The sequence below is a fragment of the Equus caballus genome, chromosome 16 (genome assembly GCF_041296265.1).
Source record: "Equus caballus isolate H_3958 breed thoroughbred chromosome 16, TB-T2T, whole genome shotgun sequence".
Lineage (NCBI taxonomy): Eukaryota > Metazoa > Chordata > Mammalia > Perissodactyla > Equidae > Equus > Equus caballus.
The window spans coordinates 61935953-61945416 of NC_091699.1; the positions used below are offsets into that span (position 1 = coordinate 61935953).

General features: G+C 45.0%; 1 long non-coding RNA gene across 1 annotated transcript in view; it reads right to left on the minus strand.

The window, feature by feature from the left end:
• Window positions 1-9035, minus strand: part of LOC138918062 (uncharacterized) — a 99994-nt gene extending 90959 nt beyond the window's left edge. The window contains exons 1-2 of the long non-coding RNA XR_011426976.1: window positions 8859-9035; window positions 4867-6013 (exon numbers count right to left, since the gene is read on the minus strand). This is a non-coding gene — a long non-coding RNA (uncharacterized lncRNA). The remainder of the gene's footprint in view (window positions 1-4866; window positions 6014-8858) is intronic.
• Window positions 9036-9464: the final 429 nt, after the last annotated feature.

Consider the following 9464-nt stretch of genomic DNA (forward strand, 5'->3'; position numbering starts at 1 on the left):
TTGTGATTTCTCACTAGAATCACAGCAATCTCATGTGCTGTCATCAGTGGCCCTGAATTGCCACCAAGATAAAGGTCAAAGGCAGGCTGAGGGCACTTAGGACCCTGCCCTGCTTTTCACCCCCATCTCCCTCTGGCTTGCTCCCTGCCCAAAGCATCCTCATTTTGTTGTTGGTGCCTTCGAGTCAATTCTGACTCCTGGTCCAGCTGAGTGGAACCCTGCCTGGTATTTCTGCGCCATCCTCCGGCACTGGATCAGACAGTGCTCCACTGCTAGTCACAGGGTTTTCACGGTCAATTTTTTCAGAAGTGGGTGGCCAGTTCCTTCTTCCTAGTCCATCTTAGTCTGGAAGTTCTGTTGAAGCCTGTCCACCATGGGTGACCCTGCTGGTATTTGAAATACCAGTGGCATAGCTTTCAGCATCACAGCAACACGCAGCCGCCACAGGACGACAACAGACAGACAGGTGGTCTGGTTCCCAGACCAGGAAACAAACTCGGGCTGCGGTGGTGAGAGCACTGAATCTTAACCACTAGGCCACCAAGCACCCTCATTACCTGGGATGAAATGCCTTGTGCTCACCAGAATTCACTCTTCACCACATTCGTTACCTAGCTAATTTATTTTTCAAATCCAAACCCAGCCATTACCCCTGGGCTGGCTTGCCTTACACAAGACACACACAAGTTCCCCACCAACATCCCTTTAAGCCATATGTACCTGTCTCCAGACCCCTCCACACACACCACTACCAAAAGAGAAATTACATCCCACACTGTGCTGTTCATTATTATGCATCTTTCCTGCTGGACTCCAAACAAATGTGTCTGCTGCTTCTGTTTATCCCTCACCTAATGTGGAGGGATGCTGAACAAATGATTCTCGAATGAGTGAAGATCTTCCAACCCTGCTCCATTAGTATGTATTTTTCTAATGCCAAGACTGGTAAAATCATCAAGAAGAATGTGATGTTCATAGCAGCGGTATATGTAATGCCCAAAAAAAATGCAAACTATAAATGCTCATTACTAACAGAGCTGATATTCAGCCAGCCATTCTGGTATAAACAGCATGGTAGTTTTTTGCAAATATGGTCCAAATTATTCTTGTCCCTGTATCAACACTCTTTTCGATGTGATTTTGCAGTGCCTTCCATCCAGAGATGGAATCTATTTCCTTGTCCTTGAGTTTGACCTTGAGACTTGCTTTGGCCAATTCAGTGTGGCAGAAGAGACATTGCGCTCATACCAAGCCCAGGCCTCAGGAATTCTTCCATGTTTTTGCTTGCTTTCTTGGAACTCCATCCAGCCATGTGGAAAGCCCAGGCTAGCCTTCTGGAGGATGAACTACGCACAGCCAAGTCATCTGCATCACACCAGGTGACCCTGCAACACCCAGAAGCAGACTGTCTACCTGTCCAGCACAGTCCACAGACACATGATTGACCCTAACCAAGATCAGAAGCATCACTCATCTGACCCCAGCACAAATTGCCAACCCACAAAACCATGAGCTAAATGTATTGTTTTTTAAGTCACTAAGTTTTGGAATGGTTTGTTACACAGCAAAAGCTAATTGATGAAATTGGTTATTAAATTGTCACAGTTCTTCCATATCAGTTAGTAAATATTCACTGCTCAACCACAACACCGACAAATTGACCCCTGGGCCACTGTACGACCAGCAACAAAAGAGTTAATGCCCAGTCCAGCAGGGGCCTCCAGGACACGTTCCGCTTCAACAGAATAGCCTCATCTATTCTGATTGATCGATGTTAATGACACATCAGTTGTCAAGTACTTTTAAAATACCTCTGATCAAAGAGGAATGGCTAAGTCAACTATAGCACATCAGAATATTATATTGTCACTAAAAATAACTGTGTGAACTGTCAGTCTGTAAAATCTTGTCTATAAAATAATGTTAAATGGAAAAGAACAGATCACTCCTAACTTGTATGCACCCATTGTAATAATGTTAAATGCCTACATGCACCTTGACAAAGATGAGAATTGAAATTATAGTACCAAGAGCTAGGTGTTTTTATTCTCTGTAATTATTTTATTTTATCACATAATAAGAGAAAAACAACCATAATCTTTCTAAGTAGAATGTATTGGGAAACTCGTCATCTTGGAATTGAGATATCTCAGAGCAAAGTACTGATGTAGAGTATAATGCATTAAGAAAAAAATATTTGGTTCCCTATAGGCAATACATCTTAAATGTCTATTTAAACTTCCAACCTATTTTTAAAGGTTAAAAATTCTCAAAATGAAAACATAATCAATGTGTTCTAAAATGGATCATACTCATTTAAGTGAATATTTATTCATGTATGAATATCTTTGTTTAATCAGCTTTTCTTCCCCACTCCTATATGGAGAAGAGCCCTGTTTTTGCCAGATCAGCCCCTCAAATTCCTGTGATGCAAAATCTAGAAGATGAGTATACCAGGCATTGCCAGCTTCTTATCCAATATTTATCTCCCCTTTTTTATTAGCAGGATCCTGATTTTTTTTTTTTTTGAGGAAGATTAGCCCTGAGATAACATCTGCTGCCAATCCTCCTCTTTTTGCTGTGGAAGGCTGGCCCTGAGCTAACATCCGTGCCCATCTTCCTCCACTTTACATGTGGGACTCCTACCACAGCATGGCTTGCCAAGCGGTGCCATGTCTGCACCTGGGATCTGAACCGGCGAACTCCAGGCTGCCGCAGCGGAGTGTGTGCACTTAACCGCTGTGCCAGCAGGCCAGCCCCACAGGACCCTGATTTTTTTTTGCAGGGTTGCAAGGTGACCAGTTAGACTTACCTCCCCAGATTCCCTTGCAGAAAGCAATGGCCATGTGACCTTTTCTGGCCAATGAGATGTAAATGGAAATGTACTGGATGGGGCTTCCAGGAAAGTAACTGTTTTTCTGATATAAAGAAACTGTTCAGAAGGCACATGTCTTTTGCGTTTGGCCATTCCCCCTCTTCTGGCCTGGAATGTAAACATGATGCCTACAGGTACAGCAGCCATCTGTGAGAATGAAGAAGGAAGGCATACCCCATAAATGGCAGAGCAGAAAAGCAGAAGGAGCTGCTAGGTCAGCCATGGAGCATCTTCTTATGGACTCCTGGTCTGGGGAGAAAAAGAAACTTACTTGTTTTAGCCCCTGTAATGGGGTTTCTGCAACACACAACCAGACACAATCCTGACTTATATAAGAAGAGAATGGGTCCTGAGAAACAGGACGAAGGGAGAGAGGGAATGGTAGAGAGGCCAGGCCAGTCTATTTGATAAAGAACTAGACAAGAGAAAGGAAGGAGCAAGAGAAAATTCAGCTCCAGATTGTTGTTCAAGAAGCAGTTGGGTGTTGGCACAAGAGACCATCTGCAGAAGCTGAGAGAAGAATAGAGGAAAGGGCCTTTAAAAAGTGTTACTATAACTCATGAATCATATCCCCTTAAAGTTCTTCAACAGAGTCACATAACAAATGAAATTCCTTCTCAATTCTGGATGCTGAATTTAGCTTTTGTGTATAGTTGGGGCGGGGGAGTCTCACTGCAGTGACTGGGCCATGTGGAGCCCCAGGATTTATTAGGGTTATTTAAGCATTAATTTCAGAAAGTTCTGAATGACTAGTAGAAGGGTTGCTGTAGTGAAAAGAACAGAGACAAGGAGCAGGAGATGTGAGTTCAAGACCTCATCCTTTCCCCATTTGCTCTGGAGCCTCCAGCAAGTACTTTGGCAAGTCTGGCTTCAGGTCCTCCTTTGTGAGAGAAGAGAGGCAGACCAAATGTGCCATAAGAACCCTTCTAGTTCTGTGACATATTACTCGAAGAGATACTGTAAGAGAAGGATATCTGGACTCCTAGAAGGAAACCCTTCCCTCAGGTAGCTTTCCTTTTTGACTTTGATGGCAATATTTGGTGTGGAAGAGAGAAGAGTGTGCAAGGAAAAGAAGTCCATCCCATTCAATAAACATCTGTTGACCAGCTCCTTTGAGTTGAGCGCTCAGATGAAGATGGCCAAAGGATACAATCCCACAAGCCCTCCACATCTGGCCCTGTCTGACTCCTTGGCCTTTCTCTCCCTGGTTCTCCACATGCACCCTCACTTCTGGCATCCTGAGTGGCTCACAGTGTCCTCAGCCTCTTGTGACTCTCAATGCCACCCTGTCTCCACTCTACCTTTACCCTCTCCCTGCCAGGGATACCTTCCCCTTTTGATCTGGGAAACTCCTACTCATCCTTCATTGCCCAGAGCAAGCATTTTGAGAAAAGTAAAAGCAGCCCTGAGAGCTTTCAGCAAGCAGGTGGCCTATTTGCTACCAGCTGGGCTGCAATGTTCCCCTTATGAAATAAACAATTTCATAGAGTATCAACACCAGTTGAGAATTCCAACAAAACAAAAACAATACCACTTCATAATCACATCTGAACAGAGAGTTTAAAAAAAGACACGGTGCAACCACAAGAATGACCGAACGTCCCCTCCCTAGGCTACCATGAGTTGCTGTTGCTTCTTTTCCAATGACATCTCTAACCCCACTCCATTCCTCCACCTCCCAGACTGAAAGTATTAAGATGCGCAATCACCCAATTTCCTGGCTTTCTAACAATGACTTCCACTTCCTTATACTCAAAACACCAAACACAAGCCCAGATCTTCTATTAAGCGCCTCCCAGCTCCATCTTACCCAGGCATTTCATGATTCTCTGTGGTGTGCATTCTCCTTTCGTGTAGCGAGTTACAAACCCAACTTTAACCACCTGTGTATTCCTGGCAACCTTTGGCAGGTGGTCATTGAAAGTCTCTCCCTCTCTGCCTTTCTTCAATCCAGCAGAGAAAAACTTAGCCCTCATGTATTTCTACCTTACCTGGGTGCACTTCTAGCTTCCTTGAATCCTATTTGGAACAACATTTTGTTGCAGTATTTCTTCCTCTTATTGCACTTCTGAGCGTAACTGTCTCTCTACCTCTCTCCCATAAGACTGTTCACTCCCCGATGAAAGGATTCACGTCTTCTCAGCACTGAGCAGGTCCCCAGGATGTCTGCGGAATAAACACCCCAAGACTCCACACCACAAAGCAGCATGGCTAAGCCTCTGAGCATCTCGATACCAAGCACCAAATCGTTCATAACTCTTCCTCTTTCGCAGCTCACATCTCACGTGGAAACACAGGCTGGGAATATTAGGAAGTTCTTCTTCATCAGCACTTCAGATACTGCTTCTCATTTTTGCCTTATGTGCCATTCCTAAATGTGCAAACTTGCCATCACTGTTGATCATCCACGAGGCCACCTCTGTGACTGCAACATCCCCTGACAGCGCTATGCCCCTTTATTGAAAGCAGAGGACTGCAACTCCGGGAAAATAACAGGAACACAAGTTAATGAGTTGACAACACCAAGATCTTTCACCGGAGGGAAGGAAGGAAGAGTGCTAAGGTTTAAATCACCTCCATAAAACATCGGAAAATAGGAGTTGGAGAGGCTGCTGAGAGCCCACGGTTCCTGTTTAACATGCACTGTTAGCAGTTGTAGGGAGCAGCCTTTTGGAGATAAGTGTGTCCTGAAGTGCACCCTTTTATTTCTTTTTCAGTTTAAACACATCGGCTTGAAGGCAAGCTGCCCTCGTGCTGGCTCACGCGCCACACCACACGGCCTCTGACAGGAATGGCGGCAGCCCATCTTCAAAGGCTTTCTGGAAGAAACTGCAGATGCTTTTACCAGTAAAATGTGATTTGGCTCAGTTTATTGAACGTGAAGCAAATACGTTTTCTAAGTGGTCAAAAATGGCAGGTGTTTTTTTTTTCTTCTCTCTCCAAAATGGTTCCCTGGATGACAAGGGCAGCACAAACACCACTTGCTCACAAAGTTTAAAATGAAAACTTCCTGTTCTACTTCTGTTTCCTCCCTCATTCCTGCAGCATCAGCCCCCACTCACCAGGACCTCGCTCTCCTCAGAAAGGAATTAGGGTCACAGACAAATACACAGGAGAGAAGCCGCCCAGCATGACTCTCTGCAAAAGAAAAGAAAGAGCTCCTCTTGTCATCTCTTTTTCCATAGCTGAGAGGAGGTTGAAATATAACAAAATGGCCCTTTTTTCCAACAAAAATTAATCCCGCCAGCCACAGGAAGGGTTGTAGACCAGATGCCACTTCTCAATAGTTTAAGAAACATGTGACCTGGAGAATCACCTCAATTTTGTAACTCGTAAAGCGAGCTTCCTTTATCTGACCCCAACATCAAAGTGATGTTATAAGAAACATTTGTACCATATCTTTAAAGTGCTTGTGGTTTCTCAGAGAAGAAAAATGGAGTATGAGGTAAGACTATAAAATAAAGTGTAGGCATGTCCAAAAATGAATGAAATAAGTTCTTAGACCACATGTCAAAACCGACTTTACTACTTAGAATTCACCCAGGACTGATCCTGGCTGAGGGAGCACTTGCACCCTCTGGGAGCACAGTCAGGCATCCTGAGGAGCCAGCTCTTCTCCCGACAACCCAGGATTCAGGGACATACCTCGTTCCTGAAGTTGCACTACTTTGTTAATTACAGCACGGACAGCTTCCAAGGAGTCAGAGAGAAGGGTTGGCCCTCCTACCTCACCACCTAGTCCTCTTGCTAGTGCCCCCCCACCACCACTGCTGCCCCCATTGCTCCATCCTCATCATCAACTACTCCATCATCACTCTCTACCTAGACTACCAGCAACTACCTACCACCACTCCACCAACACCCATCCATCATCACCCACCACCCCCAGCACCACATCCACCACAATCCCACCACCCCTAGCACCACATGTTGGTTGCAAACTGGCCCCCATACACGAAGGGCAGGAATAGAGTGAAGAAAGGCATAGGCCACTCCAGATTGCTAAGCGGCAGGTTTAACAAGCAAGGGAACTTACATACAAGGCTTGTCTTGGGCGGCCACAAGACGAGTAGATCTCTGTACCCCCCTGCCAGAGTCTTAAAAGTTTATAAAGAGGCCTTAACAAGGCTCAGTCATATACACAGTCCAGGTGGTTTCAACAATACCTTGCTCTCTCAAGGCTGTGTCCTTGAAACCAGCTCCCACTGTGGGGGTGGCGATTAGAACGTATGTTCCAGGGATAGGGTTAGGGATGCGGAACCTCTAATTGCCCAGGTCCAACTCAAAGGTCAATCCACTGTCAGTGACCTCCCCATACCCCACACTACCACCATTCATCCACCCCCAACCCATTCTCATCACAGCATGTTGAGAAACAGGATCCAGGGACGTAAGACCACTGATCTAGACTGTCTAGTAGATTCACACAACCCTTTAAATTCATCATCAGAGAACATTTAACAAGTGGCCTAGGGAAATAACAACAATAACAATAGCTCATAATTCTGAGTGCTTACTATGTCCCAGGAACCTTTCCAACTGCTTTTCATGCATTAACTCATAATAACTTTATGCAGAAAGTGCCATTACTGCTCCCATTTTGAATATGGGGACGCTGAAGCACAAAGGGGCTAAGTAACTTGATTCAAGTCTTGCAGCTGATAAGTGTCAGACCTGGGACTTAGCTCAGGCCATCCAGCTGTAGAACCCATGCTCTTGACCCTTTTGTCACACTGTCATCTCACAAAATAATTCTACTGGCACTTTAATGAAGGTTGTCAGCTAGGTACCAGTGCCATCACGTGAAGCAGGATGCTTACATTCTTGGCTACTAACATTTGCCTACCCCGTGTTCACCGCGTGCTCAAAGAACAAAACTAGAGCCTCGATAAAAATAGCCAGGCAGGGTGCTAGGTGTGTACACCCTTCATTTTCTTAATTCTCACAATAATCTTGGGAGGTAGGTAATCTTATTCCCATTTTGTATGTCAGGAAACTGAGGCTCAGAGAGAATCAACAAGTTGCCCCATGGTCATGCTGTAGACATACATGAAAGGACCCCATTCAGAGTAGTCACATTTACCCAACACGTGCCAAGCGTTCTGTGAGTCACCAGCGACCCATAGCGCTTGGGTCAGGTCCTGTCCTGGGGCCGCAGCATCCAGGATGGAGCCTGAAAGGGTGGTTTTCAAAAACAACTGGATAAATGCATGCAGGCATGAAGGAATGAATGAAAGTGTTACTCATAATTAAAAGTGCAAAAATAACAGCCAACAATCCTTAAAGGTCAGAAAAGCAGATAGTGTAACAAATGTTAATATTAGAGTCACTGCGGGAAGTTCAAACACAGAACTAGCTACTGGGTGGTTAGTAAGCGACTCCGCCCAGGTAGACATTTTGGCCCGCTTCGTTCAGCCTGAACCTATTGCAGGGCGAGTAAGGGAAATGTTTGGAGAGCTATTCCTTGGTTCGATGCTGACTTGTAAAAGTGGCTGTTGCCCTTTGCAATTAGACACTTAAGACCTCTATTCTGTGCCCTAAATATATACAGTGACCTATGTGCTGATGTGGCCAAAGGACAAGGAACGTGTGAAATTGTTCCCATTAAAATCAGCCCTGGGGCAACCACTGCACAACCAAGTGGAAGGTCTGGCTAGGTCCTTGGGTTTTTATTATAGGATCACGGCCTTTCTCCGCCTATGAAGTTCTGATCTCGCTCCCTCCTGCACCATCTCCCGCCTCCGCCCCCTCCCCGCTCCCACACGCAAACACAACACCTTTTAACAGCCACTGAATTCATGGAAAACCTTCAGCTAGGTTTCTACCCTGAGAGAGGGTCTGTTCCTACCAAAATAACAAACCAAATATACTCTGCTTTACAAGGTTTCCTCTAGGGGAGGGGAGGGCGGGGGGCAGGGGACGCCGACAGCAAACCCACTGGGGGCGCTAAACTTCACTTCTCACTAGAACGTGGGAGACTCACTTTTTCGAATCGCATCTTCCTCGATTCACAATACAAGGATGCATCAGCTCTTGGCGAGGTGTCAGCTACAGCCTCATCACCGGGCCCCAATTACATCGCTAACAGTAAAGAAGGAAACTTGAACCAATTTTAGAACAAGAGTTGAGGGAATTAGAAAAATCCCTGCCGTGCTCTTTTAAAACATTCGTTGGGAAATAGTTCCCTCTTGTGGTCGAACTGGATATTGCGCTCTTACCTAGAAAGTTTTCCAACGTCTGAAGGTTAGCGATTTTTTTGTGCCCTGAAGCGTATCAGGTAAAGCCTATGGCCCTCTTCCCAAATTCACAAGGTAAAATACATAGAATTACAAAGAAAACCAATTATATTTAGATTCATTTATCCAATTATTAAACGAATGGGGGCTATACTAATATACGTGCTTCTTTAACACAGCAGATAACAAGCCCTAGTGCAGGTCTAATTACCATAAACGCAAAGTAGTGATGAGCATAAATGACATTTTGAGAAATCGGTAGCAACTGTAATGCAACATGCAAATATGCAGGATTTCTAGAAGTGACAAAGTCACAGGTTCTGGTAATACTACAAAGGTCAGTATTTGACCTT